This window comes from Hyla sarda, chromosome 5 (assembly GCF_029499605.1).
Source record: "Hyla sarda isolate aHylSar1 chromosome 5, aHylSar1.hap1, whole genome shotgun sequence".
NCBI lineage: Eukaryota > Metazoa > Chordata > Amphibia > Anura > Hylidae > Hyla > Hyla sarda.
This window is the reverse complement of record NC_079193.1, coordinates 154,399,865-154,416,476: the sequence shown is the minus strand read 5'-3', so window position 1 is coordinate 154,416,476 and position 16,612 is coordinate 154,399,865. Positions and strand designations below refer to the sequence as shown.

Sequence of the window (16,612 nt, the reverse complement as noted above, 5' to 3'; positions counted from 1 at the left end):
TGAAATGGTCTTACAACAGTCTTGAAGGAGTTCCTAGAGATGCTTAGCACTTGTTGGCCCTTTTTGCCTTCACTCTGCGGTCCAGCTCACCCCAAACCATCTCGATTGGGTTCAGGTCTGGTGACTGTGGAGGCCAGGTCATCTGGCGCAGCACCCCATCACTCTCCTTCTTGGTCAAATAGCCCTTACACAGCCTGGAGGTGTGTTTGGGGTCATTGTCCTGTTGAAAAATAAATGATGGTCCAACTAAACGCAAACCGGATGGAATAGCATGCCGCTGCAAGATGCTGTGGTAGCCATGCTGGGTCAGTATGCCTTCAATTTTGAATATATCCCCAACGGTGTCACCAGCAAAGCACCCCCACACCATCACACCTCCTCCAGCACACCTGTGAAGTGAAAACCATTTCAGGTGACTACCTCTTGAATCTCAACAAGAGAATGCCAAGAGTGTGCAAAGCAGTAATCAAAGCAAAAGGTGGCTACTTTGAAGAACCTAGAATATGACATATTTTCAGTTGTTTCACACTTTTTTGTTATGTATATAATTCCACATGTGTTAATTTATAGTTTTGGTGCCTTCAATGTGAATCTACAATTTTCATAGTCATGAAAATAAAGAAAACTCTGAATGAGAAGGTGTGTCCAAACTTTTGGTCTGTACTGTACATATATATATATATATATATTTATATATGTGTATAACGTTCAGCGTGTTTTCACCATTATGGCGTCATGTAGGGGTGAGTGTTTTTGATCAAACCCCTCCTCCTTCTCATTAGGTTTTAACTGTTCACCTGCATCAGCAATCACTGGTACACTGGTATTTAGCATCACTTTGTATAGTACTGTTTTTACTGTACACAATATGTTTTGATAAACGTGAATATATCGTCACCCTTCACTGTACATATGTATATGTAATTTCTATGCACATTCAGCATTTAATATGTCATGTATTACACTGTTTTCACTCATTGCTTGCAAATTGTATTTCCACATAAATATGAGTACTTTTTGTCACTTTGTATGCTTGATAAAGACTGTGCAGATGGTCGAAACATTGGATCACTTCTTATGAGGAAATAAACCTTTAAGTTTTTTCGCTTGAACTGGAGTGCTGTGGGATACATTATTTATGATATATGTAAAAAAAAAAAAAAGTATTTTCCTCTGGGAGGGGCACCGCTTCTGGTTTACGGAGATTCAAAAAGGCCATTAGCATTCCGCAGGCTTTTGGGTAAAGGAATCACACCACCATCTCAGGTAGCATGCCCTAGAATCAGCTTTAGCTCCAGTTACCAAGTCTCAAAAACTGATTGGGATTTATGCCAAGCCAGAATTGTCCCCAGAAGGGAAGAAGACCCATTTATATGTGCCAAAATTTTGATAGTTGAAAATATTGTTTTCAAGCTACAAAAGGGGCCGAAAATAAGGCCCTCCCCTGCTCAACCACAGCTCCACAGCTAATGTCACCGGAATGCACACCCATAAATTTCTATCAGTGCTCTCTTCCATTAGATAAGCACCCTAAGGCCCACAAGCTGGTATAGTTAAAAAAAAAAGTCCATCCAAGACCTAGCGTTATTGACCTGACCTCTGAAAGGAGCCAGCCAATCCATGCTTAAAGGGGCACTCCACTGGCCAGCGTGGAACTAAATGTTTCGAACGCTGTTTTCGCACTGGGGTGGGGGGGGGGTTCACGTCCCCTCGTGATGGCACAGTCACGCCCCCTTAATGCAAGTCTATGGGAGGGGGCATAGTGGCTTTCATACCCCCTCCCATAGACTTGCACTGAGGGGACAGGGCCGCGACATCAGGAGGGGGCGTGGCTTACCCCCGCAGCATGAAAACAGCTTTCGGAACATTTCGTTCCACGCTGGCCAGTGGAGTACCCCTTCAACACAGGATCCTCCTGGGTCAGCACTGCCTCTTGCATAAATACACATACACACATATATATACATGCGTATCAGGGACAAGTGTTATTCAATAAAGTGCATGTACTGCTATAACCTGTGGTTCTGTAGGTGGTGCAGAAATACAACTCCAGCGATGTAAGATTAAAAAAAAAAGGTGGATGGGTAAAAAGTAATTTTCGGTTTCAGCCAAGCACACCCTAAATTTTGGGTTTCGGACCATAATTTTTATTTCGGCGCACCACTAATAAATATATGCATGTGATGGATTATTTTCATTAGATTGCAAGGTGCAAGTAGAAATAAGTTTTAGTAATAGTTTTTGCCATTGTAGATAGGAAACAAAATGTTATTCTCATCTTATTCTCATACTACCGTTTTTCCCAGGCAATCCTTTGATCACTTATGTAATACCCTGGACACATTGTTCTGCAGGAAGGGGTTTACTACTGTTTGTCTGTTTAGATAGCATGGCTTGATGTTATGCATCTGTATGCAGTGGGTGTGGCTAAAACACCAGAACTCAATAATTAGGATGAGGGGTGCACATACTTTTGGCCATAGAGTATACATAGAGATATATAATAACTTTAAGTCTTTAAGCTGTAGTGGTAGTGTGTGTTTCAATGACTGGAAATCCAGTCATGTATATAAAGTAATATAGCTTTAATTGTATTATTTATGACTAATGCAGTTTTCTAATATACTTTACATTTCCTTTCCTCTCACCTTTCAAAATTTCTGCTTGTTGTCAATGAATTGACTAATCCTCAGCCAGAGACAGAAATCCAGTCATGTTCTATCTTATACAGGATCTTAGCTTGTGAAAGCTGTAAGGCTAAGTTTCCACTTGTTTTTTTGGCAGGGAAAAAAACGCCAGAAAAAACGCCACAGCATCGTCCTGTATTTGGCGTTTTTTGCCTTTGAGTGGAAATTACATTTTTGGCTCCTCTGACATTTTTTTCAAAATTAGTTGGGTACCAAAAAAAAAAAAAAAAAAGGATGCAGTAGTAATGGAAAAAATGTGTTTAATGGAATTTATCTTTTATATAATGAAATTTAAAATAATTTTTAACCTCTTCAGGACATAGGGTGTATGGATACGCCCTGCATTCCGAGTCCTTAAGGACCGAGGGCGTATCCATACGCCCGTGGGAATTCCGGTCCCCACCGCTAGCCGGTTGGGGACCGGAGCCGGATGCCTGCTGAAATCGTTCAGCAGGCATCCCGGCATATCGCCCAGGGGGGTCATTATGCCCCCCCATGTCAGCGATGGCCGCAGATCGCTGGACAATTCAGTCCAGCGATCTGCGGCGATTTCGGGTCAATCGGGTCTCCGGTGACCCGGAATTACTGGCTGATTGGGGCCGTCTCTGACGGCCCCGAACAGCCAGAGCCTGCAGGGGTGAGGTGGCACTCCCCAACGCTCTGATTCGTCGGCCGGTTTACCGGCCGACCAATCAGGGCACCTGCTGCGGGTGTCACTTCCGCAACCCGCTCCGCCCCTCTTCCGGAGGACGTGAGTGGGAAGAAGACCCCGGGAGCTGGGGACCCCGATCCCCGGCGTCAATGTTGGGATCGGGGCGGAGCGGCGAGGGACTGAACTGTGTCCCGGAGCAGCAGTAGGAGGTGAGTGACAGCCTCCTGCTGTTGCTTAGCAACAGCTCCCAGCATGCAAAAAGGGCATGCTGGGAGCTGTAGTTATGCAACAGCAGGAGGCAGACAACCACAACTCCCAGCATTCCCTTATGGACATGCTGGGACTTATAGTTTTGCAACAGCTGGAGGCACATTTTTTCTATGGAAAAGTGTACCTTCAGCTGTTGTATAACTACAACTTCCAGTTTGCACAAACAGCTAAAGTGCATGCTGGGAGTTGTAGTGGTGCATCTGCTGGTTGCATAACTACAACTCCCAGCATGCCCGTTGGCTGTCGGTGACTGCTGAGAGTTGTAGTTTTGCAACAGCCAAAGGCACAATGGTTGTGAAACTCAGAGTTTTTTTTTACCTAACTCAGTGTTTCACGACCGGTGTGCCTCCAGCTGTTGCAAACTACAACTCTCAGCAGTCACCGTACACCATGCACCGTATATGCTGGGAGTTGTAGTTTTGCAACAGCTGGAGGCACACTGGTTGTGAAACACTGAGTTAGGTCACAAACTCAGTGATACATAACCAGTGTGCCTACAGCTGTTGCAAAACTAAAACTCTCAGCATGTACAGTCTGTTAGCGCATGCTGGGAGTTGTAGTTTTGCAACAGCTGGATGTTTCTCCCCCCCCCCCCCCCCCCAATGTGAATGTACAGGGTACACTCACATGAGCGGAGGTTTACAGTAAGTATCCGGCTGCAAATTTGAGCTGCGGCAAATTTTCTGCAACAGCTCAAACTGCCAGCGAGAAACTACTGTGAACCCCCGCCCGTGTGACTGTACCCTAAAAACACTACATTACACTACACTAACACACAATAAAATAAAAAGTAAAAAAACTCTACATATACACATACCCCTACACTGCCCCCCTCCCCAATAAAAATTAAAAACTTCTGGTACGCCACTGTTTCCAAAACGGAGCCTCCAGCTGTTGCAAAACAACAACTCCCAGTATTGTTGGACAGCCGTTGACTGTCCAGGCATGCTGGGAGTTTTGCAACAGCTGGAGGCACCCTGTTTGGGAATCACTGGCGTAGAATACCCCTATGTCCACCCCTATGCAAATCCCTAATTTAAGCCTCAAATGCGCATGGCGCTCTCACTTTGGAGCCCTGTCGTATTTCAAGGCAACAGTTTAGGGTCACATATGGGGTATTGCCGTACTCGGGAGAAATTGTGTTACAAATTTTGGGGGCTATTTTCTGCTTTTACCCTTTTTAAAAATTTAAAATTTTTGGGAAAACAAGCATTTTACATATGCAAAAGTCGTGAAACACCTGTGGGGTATAAAGGTTCACTTAACCCCTTGTTACGTTCCCCGAGGGGTCTAGTAACCAAAATGGTATGCCATGTGTTTTGTTTTTTTTGCTGTCCTGGCACCATAGGGGCTTCCTAAATGCGGCATGCCCCCAGAGCAAAATTTGCTTCCAAAAAGCCAAATGTGACTACTCCTCTTCTGAAACCTGTAGTGCGCCAGCAGAGCACTTTTCACCCCCAAATGGGGTGTTTTCTGAATCGGGAGAAATTGGGCTTCAATTTTTGAGGGGTATTTTTTGCTATTACCTTTTTTAAAAATGTAAAATTTTGGGCAAAATCATGAAACACCTGTGGGGTATTAAGGCTCACTTTATCCCACGTTACATTCCCCGAGGGGTCTAGTTTTCAAAATGGTATGCCATGTGTTTTTTTTTTTTTGCTGTTCTGGCACCATAGGGGCTTCCTAAATGCAACATGCCCCCCAAAAACCATTTCAGAAAAACGTACTCTCCAAAATCCCCTTGTCGCTCCTTCCCTTCTGAGCCCTCTACTGCGCCCGCCGAACAATTTACATAGACATATGAGGTATTTGCTTACTCGAGAGAAATTAGGCTACAAATATAAGTAAAAATGTTCTCCTTTTACCACTTGCAAAAATTGGGTCTACAAGAACATGCGAGTGTAAAAAATGAAGATTTTGAATTTTCTCCTTCACTTTGCTGCTATTCCTGTGAAACACCTAAAGGGTTAAAACACTTACTGGATGTCATTTTGAATACTTTGGAGGGTGCAGTATTTATAATGGGGTCATTTGTGGGGTATTTCTAATATGAAGACCCTTCAAATCCACTTCAAAACTGAACTGGTCACTGAAAAATATCGAGTTTGAAAATTTTGTGAAAAATTGTAAAATTGATGATGAACTTTAAAGCCCTCTGGTGTCTCCCAAAAGTAAAAACTCATCAATTTTATGATGCAAACATAAAGTAGACATACTGTATATGTGAATAAAAAAAAAATGTATCCGTAATATACATTTTCCTTACAAGCAGAAAGCTTCAAAGTTAGAAAAATGCAAAATTTTCAAATTTTTCATCAAATTTACGGATTTTTCACCAAGAAAGGATGCAAGATACCACAAAAATGTACTACTATGTTAAAGTAGAATATGTCATGAAAAAACATTCTCGGAATCAGAATGATAACTAAAAGCATTCCAGAGTTATTAATGTTTAAAGTGACAGTGGTCAGATGTGCAAAAAACGCTCCGGTCCTTAAGGCCAAAATGGGCTTTGTCCTGAAGGGGTTAAACAGGGATAAATTTATGTGGGCAGGCAGGGCACTAAAAATATAGCTGACAATAATAAAAATGTGCTGTGTGTGTGTGTTTTCACTTTTTTTCTTTATTGTTTATATTTTTTAGGTAGTACTACTACTCCCAGCATAGTTCATGTACTAATAGACAGATCACCCTGGACGGGAATTATGAATGAGTGAATGGCCGTCCGGAGTACAGAGCAGAGATGCTGCTCTGCATCTCAGGGATGAAGGATGATCGCAGCGGGTCCATAGCTGCAGGTACTACTGCTCCCAACATGGAGCACACTCTGCTCCATGCTGGGAGCTGTAGTACCGGCATTAATAGACAGATTGCAGCGAGTGTCACTCCTGACACCCGCTGTGATCCTCCTGTATAATGTATAGATGAGCCGGCCGCTCTTCTATGGTCCCCATGCACTGAGGTATATATACACATATTCATATTTCATATGAATAGTTGTGTATATATATATATAAATATATATATATATATATATATATATATATCAGTGCAGAGAAACATAGAAGTGTGGCCGGCCGCATCTATACATTATACAGGAGGATCGCAGCGGAACCCGGGGTGATTTGTCAATTAGTACAGGTACTTCTACTCCCATGATGGAACAGTGTACTACCTAAAAAGGAAAAGAAAAAGTGGAAAACACACACACACACTACATTTTTATTATTGTCGGCTACATTTTTAGTGGCTTGCCCGCCCACATAAATAGATCCCTGTTTAAAAATTAATAAAAATTTTGTTATAAAAAAGATACAATTTGTTAAATACAATTTTTTCCATCACTACTGTATATTTTTTATTATATTTTTAATGGTACCCTACGAATTTTTATTAAAAAAGGTATCTCCATCACTTTTTGGGATCGCTAAAGTCCAAAAAAGAATAAAAACTGCCTGCAAAAACAGTTAAAACCCACATGTCGTTTTTCTTGGTGTTTTTTTTTACTCCCATGGACTTCAAGGGAGAAAAATGGCACGATTTTAGGGGAAAAAAACGCCATAGGCTCAACATGCTGCGACTTTGCAAGACCACCAAGAAGATGAAAAACGCCAAAAAAGAGTGAAAAAAAATGCCAAATGAAAAACGCAAAGTGGAAAAAGAATTCTCATTGATTTACAGCTAACATGTTACCGCAGTGTTTTTTTCAATGAAAAAACGCCATGGAAGCCGTTTTGGCGTTTTCTTTTTTTTTGGGGGGAGGGGGGGAGGTGGAAAACCCACTAAAAAAACAAGTGGAAACTTAGCCTAATACATTGAATGTCGTACGCTACTGTGTGAGCAGCAGGCGACTAGGACAGGTTCCCAGGCACATTTTATATAAGAGTAATCAATCTGAATGAGAGGGAGCCTAGGGCACACTTAATCAGATGTTATGTCATATTTCAGAATCTACCGCCATATATCAATAGGTGACAATGTTTTCTGGTATGTTACTAGAGGGAAAACCTCTGAGATGTTCCTGATAAGATACTCCATCTACTGACTTATTCTGTGACAGGAAATGCTTTGCATAACTTACTATGTCATTCTATTGACTGCTGCCATGACGACCATGCGGCCCTTTCTAAATGAATTTGCATTATATCAGGTAACAGAGTATTAAAATTGTTTTTATTTTACTATCAAATAAGCTTTGGTTTTAGATCACAATAAAGCGCTTAGTGCCAAGTATAACTACTCGTTGTGATTCCGGGGATAAGATTTAACTGGTTTACTACATTTGTAAATAATGTCATTGGTGAAAAATATACATACAACTCAGAGGCCTTCCTTTATTCAGTTTTCTATCTATATAATGGCTGATATCTGAGAAGGTATCCTAATAAAATACACTAAACCTTAGACTTTGTTCACACACAGTACGTTTGGAAAGTTTTTAGACCTTTTAACTTTTTCCACATTTTGGCATTTTCATGGTTGTCCTTAAAGAGGTTATCCAGGAATCGAAAAACAGAGATAATTTCATTCAAAGACAGCTTCCTGTCTGTCTCCAGGTTGGGTGTGGTATTTCAGCTCATTTTCATTAAAGTGAATGGAGCCAAGTTGTAATACCACACACAAAATGGAGACAGACAGGGAGCAGTCTTTGAAATAAATTAGGCCTTTTTTTTTTATTCCTGGATAACCCCTTTAACCCGATAACGACTATGGACGTCTATGCTCCTCCAATGGCCGTTAATGGGGTATGACGCGGGCTCCCGACTCAAGCCTGCGTCATACTGGCCGGCCCCCAGCTGATTCTTGTAGCTGGGGGCCGAGGTTAATAGCCGACATGCGGCGATCGCTGCTGCCGGCTATTAACCCATTAGAAGTTGACAGTGGCGTCTAAAGGTGCCTTTATCCCGTCCCTGGTGGTCCAGTGGGGTGGATAACCCCCCCGCAGCGTGATCGCGTGGGGGCGATCCACTGCTGAGGTAGCCGGAGGGCTTACCTTTCCTTCTGTGCCGGCTCCTGCGCTGAGAATGATAAAGCCTGGCAGGACCAGGCTTTATCAATTGAGCGCAGAGCACACAGATCAATGGGATTATATGTAACCCCATTGATCTGTATGAGGAATCAAATGATTCCTCCTAAAAGTTCCCTAAGGGGACTAAAAGTGTAAGAAAAAGTTTAAAAACACACACATTAACCTCTTCCTTATTAAAAGTTTAAATCACCCCCCTTTTCCCAAATTCCATGTAAAAAATATATAAACATAATAAAAATAAACATATATGGTATCGTCACGTGCGTACATGTCAGAATTATAAAAATATATCGTAAATTAAACCGCACGGTGTATGGCGTACGCGCCAAAAATTTCCAAAGTCCAAAATAGCGTATTTTGGTCACTTTTCATACCATAAAAAAAGGATGAAAAGTGATCAAAAAGTCTGATCAAAACAAAAATGGTAGCGATTAAAACTTTCAGATCACGGTGCAAAAAAATTAGCCTCCATACCACCCTGTACGCGGAAAAATAAAAAAGTTATAGGGGTCAGAAAAGGACAATTTTAAATGTATTAATTTTCGTGCATATAGTTAGGATTTTTTCCAAAAGTACGACAAAATCAAACCTATATAAGTAGGGTATCATTGTAATCATATGGACCTACAGAATAAAGTGTCATTTTTGCCAAAAATGTACTGTGTAGAAACGGAAGCCCTCAAAATTTACAAATTGGTGTTTTTTCTTCAATTTTGTCGCACAATTATAATTTTTTTTTCGTTTTGCCATAGATTTGTGGGTAAAATGACTGATGTCATTACAAAGTAGAATTGGTGGTGCAAAAGAAAAGTCATCATATGGATTTTTACGTTCAAAATTGAAAGGGTTATGATTTTTAAAAGGTAAGGAGGAAAAAACGAAAGAGTAAAAACTGAAAAACGCTTGGTCCTTAAGGGGTTAAGCTGCTCCTATGTTGTCTTGGCTGTGTTCCCCTTCTCCCCTGATTGCTTAGTTTGTGGGCGGTCAGCTCTAGGAAAAGTCCAGGTTGTTCCAAACATCCTTAGTTGAAGAATTTTGGAGGCCACTGTGCTCTTATGATCTTTCAGTGCATATTTTTTTATAACCTTCTCCAGATCTTTGCCGTCACATAATCCTGTCTCTGAGCTCTACAGGCAGTTCATTTGATGGTGTAGTTTTTGCTCTGATATACATTTTAAGCTGTGAGACCATATATAGACAGTGTCCACGTTTTCATTATAGGGTATTGAGTGCAGAATAATTGGAAAAAAATATTTGTTTTTTATTTTAGTACAAAGCCACAATATAAGAAAACGTGAAATGGTCTGAAGACTTTCCGAATGCGTTGTACGTGTTAAAAAAGGAAAAAAGGTAAAGTAATACTTGTTTGTTATGTCTATTTGTCATCTTTTTTTATGTTAAAATATGCCTTTGTCTTCAATTGAAGTAAATGCAAAAGTGTACTTTATATATAGCTCAATTCACATTATGCCTTTGCTATACAGTTACAACATATGGGGGAAGGGGGGGAATTTATTGAGACATTTTTTGCGGTGGTTTGGTGCCTTTTTGCCGCTAAGCAGATTATTTAGAAATCCCTATTGACAGTCAAATCTGTCTTTGTAGATGCAGTGGTCAGGAATTTATCATTGTGATTTTTTTTTTTTTAAATACGGTAGATGCAAGCCTCCTACCCACCCTGTTTTGGCAGGCAGGGACCATACACTGAAACATGACTAGGCACAGGAAAATGGTTTAACCCCTATAGGACACACTGTCGAAAATGTGTCTCTCCATATGGTAAAAAAAACTACAACTTCCAGCATGCCCTGACAGGACACGCTGGGAGTTGTAGCTTTGCAACATGGGGAGAGTCATAGGTTGGGGCTTGCTGCCCTAACATCTACAACTCCCATCATGCCCTGAGTTTTAATAAATGTGAAAAAGCCCCTCCAGACCCAAAAAAAAATAAGTTGCCCTCTTTTCCCATTTTACAAATAAAAAAAAGTAAAACAATTAAATAAACATATTTGATATCACCTCATGCGGAAATGTCCGAAATATTAAAATAAAATGTTAATGGTCGGGGGCGTGGCTTGTGCAGCGGTCTGAGCGGTCGCATGTAGCGGTAGCTCCCGCACCGAACCTGGGATATCTTTCTCCTGTTTAGTATCCTGACTCCCGAGACACCACCTGGACGCACCGGAACCATGGGGCGCACTAATAAGGCTGACCAGAACCGGAACAAGGATAAATCTGCAGTGGAAAAGCTGCAGGAGTTTGCACGGGGCCCTGTCCAAGATGGCGCCGGCAGCGCGGCCTGCATGGCCCCGGAGCCGGAGGATGTGGAGGACGATTCTCCTGAGTCCGGAAGCCCCGGAGACTCCGGCTCGGATCTCACCTTGAAGCAGGTGACCGAACAGCTACTCCAAGCGATCTCGTCCTGCCAGATGACGCTCACAGGGAAGCTGGAGGAGGTGAAGGTGGACGTGGGCCTGCTGCATCAGGACCTGCAGAATGTACGAGGACGGTTGGTGCAGGTCGAGGACCGTGTCTCTACTCTGGAGGATACGGTATCTCCGATGCCGAATACTATCTCCACGTTGGAATCGCAGCTGTCCATGTGTAAACAGAAACAGGATGATCTGGAGAACAGACTGCGAAGGAATAATGTTCGCATCATTGGACTACCTGAGCGGGCTGAAGGTCAGGCGCCGGCCATGTTTGCTGAGCGGTGGTTCCGTGAGTTGTTCCCCAATGCCCCATTCTCCGTGGCGTTTACAGTTGAGAGGGCCCATAGGGTCCCGGCCCGGGCTCCACCACCTGGGGCCCCTCCTAGGCCGTTCTTGGCCCGTATCCTGAACTGTAACGACCGTGATTTATTACTGCGTCAGGCTCGACAATTAGGGGACATCACCTATGATAATGTGAAAGTATCCTTTTTCCCAGACTTTTCTGCTGATTTACAGAAAAAGAGGGCGACCTTTGCTACTGTGAAAGCGCGTCTTCGAGAATTGCAAATTTCGTACTCAATGGCATATCCTGCCCGCCTGCGGGTACAAGATGGAGATCGAGCGGTTTTCTTCACTGATCCAGCGGAGGTGTTGGAATGGCTGCGCAGAAGGAGAGGAGCTTCCCCCCGCATGGTGGCATGAGTGATCCTGCTAGTCCTGATTCCCTTTTTTCATGTTTGCTCCCCGTCGCACAGTACCCTGGCCCTAATGGGTGGTAGTTAAAGCCATTCCCGGTGGTGGTAGGGGGTCTCCGCTTTATTAATAACATCCCGGGTTCACCCCCGTATATAGAAGTCACCTATATTACATCTACAGACTATGGTGAGCTTGTTATAGCTGGTTGAGTACTGGACTTGGATTTTTGACTATGTGTTTTTGTGGGATGCTACGGTATCTCAATTTTTGGGTTTTCAATTGGTTAATGGTTTTGGCCCGCACTTATGATTCTTTGCTGGGGACTGTATGGTATGTGTTGCTTCTGGGGGGGTGGGGGGTGGCCTCAGGGAGGGAGGGGAGGTGGGGGGGTTTTTGACTTTCTGTTTAATGCTCTTTTTTGTTTGTTTTAATGATGGCTGCTTATAGAGTGATGTCCTGGAATGTTAGGGGATTGGGGTCCCCTAAAAAGAGGGTACTAGTCTTTTCTCATATACGGAAATTTCAACCACAGATAGTGTGTCTACAAGAGACGCATCTCGTCCCATCCAGGTGTCACCTCCTGGGGAGGCCGTGGGTGCAGTGGCGAGCTCACTCCTGCCACACGTCCTTCTCACGGGGTGTCTCCTTGTTGATACATAGATCCCTTAGATGGGAGCCCGTTACTGTCCGTTATGTGAATAATGACCCCTTAATCCTGATTGGTATTTATAATCCCCCGCCAGCTACGCTAGAGGTGTTCCACGTAGCAATATCCTTTGCAGCAGCGTACCCGGGTGTTAAATGTCTGTGTATGGGGGACTTCAATATGATTCCAAATATGTCTATAGACCGACAAGTGAGGAGACTGGGTAACCCTTCCGGGGGCCCTAGTCCCTTCGCGGCTCTCATGCTCGAGGTGGGTTGGGTTGATTTATTTAGGGTTAGACACCCAAGTGCAAGAGTATATTCCTGTTATAACTTAGGGCATAACTCTCTATCCCGTATAGATCACGCTTATGGGTCCTCCGCTTTGGCGGGGGTGGTGTCCGAGATTTATTACTATACCAGAGCTATTTCTGACCATTCACCTCTGTTACTTTCAATTAATGTCCCTTCTGTTTCTGTTCATAGAAGATGGAAGGTGCATCCCTTTTGGCTGCAGCTTTTAGATCCGGTGGACAGGATCCCTGACCAACTGCAGGTATTTCTAGGGACACAGGACTGTGAGACGGACCCTGGTATACTGTGGGAAACTCTGAAAGCATACTTGAGAGGTTGTCTTAGATCATCCATCTCTTATCTGAAGAGGGAAACCTCAGTCAGAGAGGAGGAACTGGCGGAGCGGTGTGCTGGATTGGAGGCCAGGTACACGGAGGATCCTACAGACGCTCATAGGGAAGCTTGGCTTGCCATGGGTAGGACATATTTACAACACCTAAATGAGAAAATGAACCGTAAGTTGTTTTTCTCTAAACAATTCTTCTTCGAGCATGGCAACCAGTCCAGCAAGCTCTAACCCAACTGGTGAGACAGGATAAGGCCGTTCCCCCTATTCTCCGCATTTCATCCTCTGCTGGGACGGTTCTACTGGACTCTACCAGTATTGCTGATAGATTTGCTGACTTTTACATTGACCTATACAGATCTAGAGTGACGTACTCGACTTCTGACCTGTTGGACTACCTGGCGAGGATTACATTTCCCAGACTTTCGGTCGTGGATAGGGAGGACTTGGACAGGGACATTACGACTGACGACATCGTGGAGGCTGTGACTGGGATGACTGGGGGCAAAGCCGCGGGTCCTGATGGGCTTCCTTTGGAGGTCTATATTAAGTATCTTCCTCAGGTGGCCAGCAGTTTGCAGTCTATGTATAGCAACGCATTTGTGTCTGGGTCCTTGCCGGCTTCTCTATGTGAGGCTACCATAGTGGTTCTCCTTAAGCCCGATAAGGACCCCTTGGATTGTGGGTCGTACAGACCAATATCGTTGCTGAATATCGACTACAAAATACTCACAAAGATATTAGCATTGCGCCTGAATAAATGTATACGGACCATTATTCATGAAGACCAGTCCGGCTTTATACCGGGCAGATCCACTACTGATAATATAAGGAGGGTCCAAACGGCGGTGCAACTGGGGTCCGCATTGGAACAGGACTGGGCTTTGGCCTCGCTTGACGCGGCCAAGGCCTTTGATTCAGTTGAATGGCCTTATCTCCTGGCAGTACTACAGAAGTTTGGCTTTGGAGCTAAGTTCATTCGCTGGATACGTATTCTCTACACGAATCCCAGGGCGCAAGTATGTGTTAATGGGATTTGCTCTACCCTTTTTAGTCTTGGGAGGGGTACCAGACAAGGGTGCCCGCTCTCGCCTCTGTTGTATGCTATTGCGGCGGAGCCCTTGGCTATCCAAATTAGACAGGACCGGGATGTTTCCGGTATAGTGTATGGTGGTAGGGAGGACCGAATTGGTTTATATGCTGATGACATGGTCTTGTTCTTGAGTAACCCGCGGTCCTCACTCCCTCTAGTCATATCTACAATAGATAGATTTGGTGTGTACTCTGGCCTTGTTATTAACTGGTCCAAGTCCTTTTTACTTCCTCTTCGGCCTACTGGGTGGCCCGCTGTTTTTGCGGGCCTCCAGGTGGTCGAACAGTTTAAGTATCTGGGTATTCTGGTCCATAGAGATATGTCTAATGACTTTGCATTAATCGCCCTCCCACTCCTCTCCTTGATTAAAGACAAATTTAAGATCTGGGGTACTTTGCCTCTGTCCGTCCCAGGTCGAATAAACTTGATCAAAATGATCATTTTGCCTAAATGTCTCTACATTCTTGAGCATGCTGCTACTCCGGTACCCATGTCCTTCTTTAAGTCCCTCCACTCGCTTTTACCTTCTTTTATCTGGGGCAATTCCCGGTCTAAATTGAAGTTGGTAACCTTGCAGCGCATGAAGGCCCGGGCGGGTTATGCCCTCCCGGACTTCCAGGCGTACTACTTGGCTGGACAATTGAGGCTACTTCGCTCATGGGTCAGGGCGGAGCCACTACCCAACTCGGAACACCACCTTGCCCATTATGCTCATCAGACCCATTTAAGGGCCTGGTTGGACAGGCCTTCCTCTGGGAGCGGTAGACTCTTACCTTTACATCGCCTGGCCTCCCAGGTGTGGACGACGGTCAAGAAGCTTCATGACTTTACGGACGTAGCGACTGACCTTCCGCTTTGGGATGCCCCATATCTGACGCACTTGACAGCTGACTTAGACCCGACCTTTTGGAAATCCCATGGCATTAGAGAATTGTCTCACCTGTACTCGGATAATATTTTTTCTTCCTTCACCCAGTTACAAGGAAAATTCGACCTACCTAGAACGGCTTTTTATAAATACCTGCAGTTGCGCCATGCCTTATTGACTCAATTCCCCCCGTCCACCACTAAAATCTCTGATTACCCACTGATAGGAGTTATCAGGTCTCAAGGTCCTGGGGGGTTGGTTTCTGTTCTTTACGCTCATATTATTGAAATTAAGCATGCTCGGGCACCTCTCCCTGCGGAAGCATACTGGAGATCCCATATCCCTGGTTTGACTGAGGAACAGTGGAGGGAGGTCCAATCGTCTCACACACTGGTGTCCCCCGCTGCGAATAATAAGATTACCCAACTCTACATTATTCATAGTTGCTATCTCACACCGATTAGACTGCATCGAATGGGTAGGACACAGAGTGACCAGTGCCACAGGTGTAGCTCTCCCAGGGCAGATTTTTGGCATCTTATTTGGTCTTGCCCCTATGTGTGTTATTTTTGGAAGGAGGTCACATCCTTTCTCTCCTTATTATTAGGTAGAACTGTCCCTCGTATGCCCCTGTTTTGTCTGTTCGGTATTATTGATGAAGACAGTTGGCCTTATTTCACTAGAGTTTTGCTAAGAGAATCACTGTTCATGGCCCGTAAGGCCATAGCTTTGAGGTGGATGGATCCTAGACCTCCTAATGTGTCTATGTGGAAGAGATTGATAAACAATGTATTACCATTTGAACGCTTGGTATATAAACATAGGAAATGCGAAGCAAAGTTTGATAAGGTGTGGGGTGTGTGGTGCGCTTCTACTGATACTCTGTTTACAGCCCACGACTACTATACATCTAGGGACGCATTGCTGCCTCGCACTCCACCCTGAGACAATTGTTGATTGTTGTCTACCTGGGGACCCTCCCTTTGATCCCCCCCTCTATTCCTTCCCCTCTTCGTTCTATTTTTCCTTTTTAGTGCTTTCCCCTTCCCCCCTTTGGCCCTCCCTGTTTCCCCCTTCCCCTTTATATTTTTTTTTGTTTTGTTTAATCCTGCGCTAACTGATTCTTTCGTTTTCCTTACTCCCCCCGTCCACCCCCCCCCCCCATCTCTTTTTGTTTTGACAGTGGCAGTGGCTTGCGGATAGTGCCCATAGTGATTCCCATCTGATATATACGATACATTGGTTTTACTATGTCACGGAGCACTCCTACGTTTTATTTACACAGCACCTGACCGCTGTACTATGCTTTTATCCCGATATATATCATTGCCTCCCCTGCGTGGGAATTTTGTCGTGTGTAAGCATGGCTTGTGCGGAGCCATATGTTTTGGTTTTACTGTTTTGTTATCTTTATTTCCTGTTTAATAAAACGAATTTAAAAAAAAAAATGTTAATGGTCCCGTGCGGTGAACACCTTAAAGGGGTATTCCAGGAAAAAACTTTTTTTTATATATCATCTGGCTCCAGAAAGTTAAACAGATTTCTTAATTACTTCTATTAAAAAACCTTAATCCTTTCAATAATTATCAGCTGGTGAAGT

At 43.8% G+C, this 16,612-nt stretch overlaps 1 protein-coding gene across 3 annotated transcripts in view; it reads left to right on the top strand.

The window, feature by feature from the left end:
* Positions 1-16,612, top strand: part of LOC130273539 (cytochrome c oxidase assembly factor 1 homolog) — a 140,741-nt gene that overhangs the window by 74,927 nt on the left and 49,202 nt on the right. For 2 of the 3 annotated variants that reach the window (XM_056520535.1, XM_056520536.1), the window contains exon 3: positions 9,909-9,988. The gene's annotated coding sequence lies outside the window, so the exon portion shown is untranslated. Of the gene's footprint in view, positions 1-9,390; positions 9,502-9,908; positions 9,989-16,612 lie in introns of all 3 variants that reach the window. The other variant, XM_056520537.1, reaches the window with a different exon arrangement.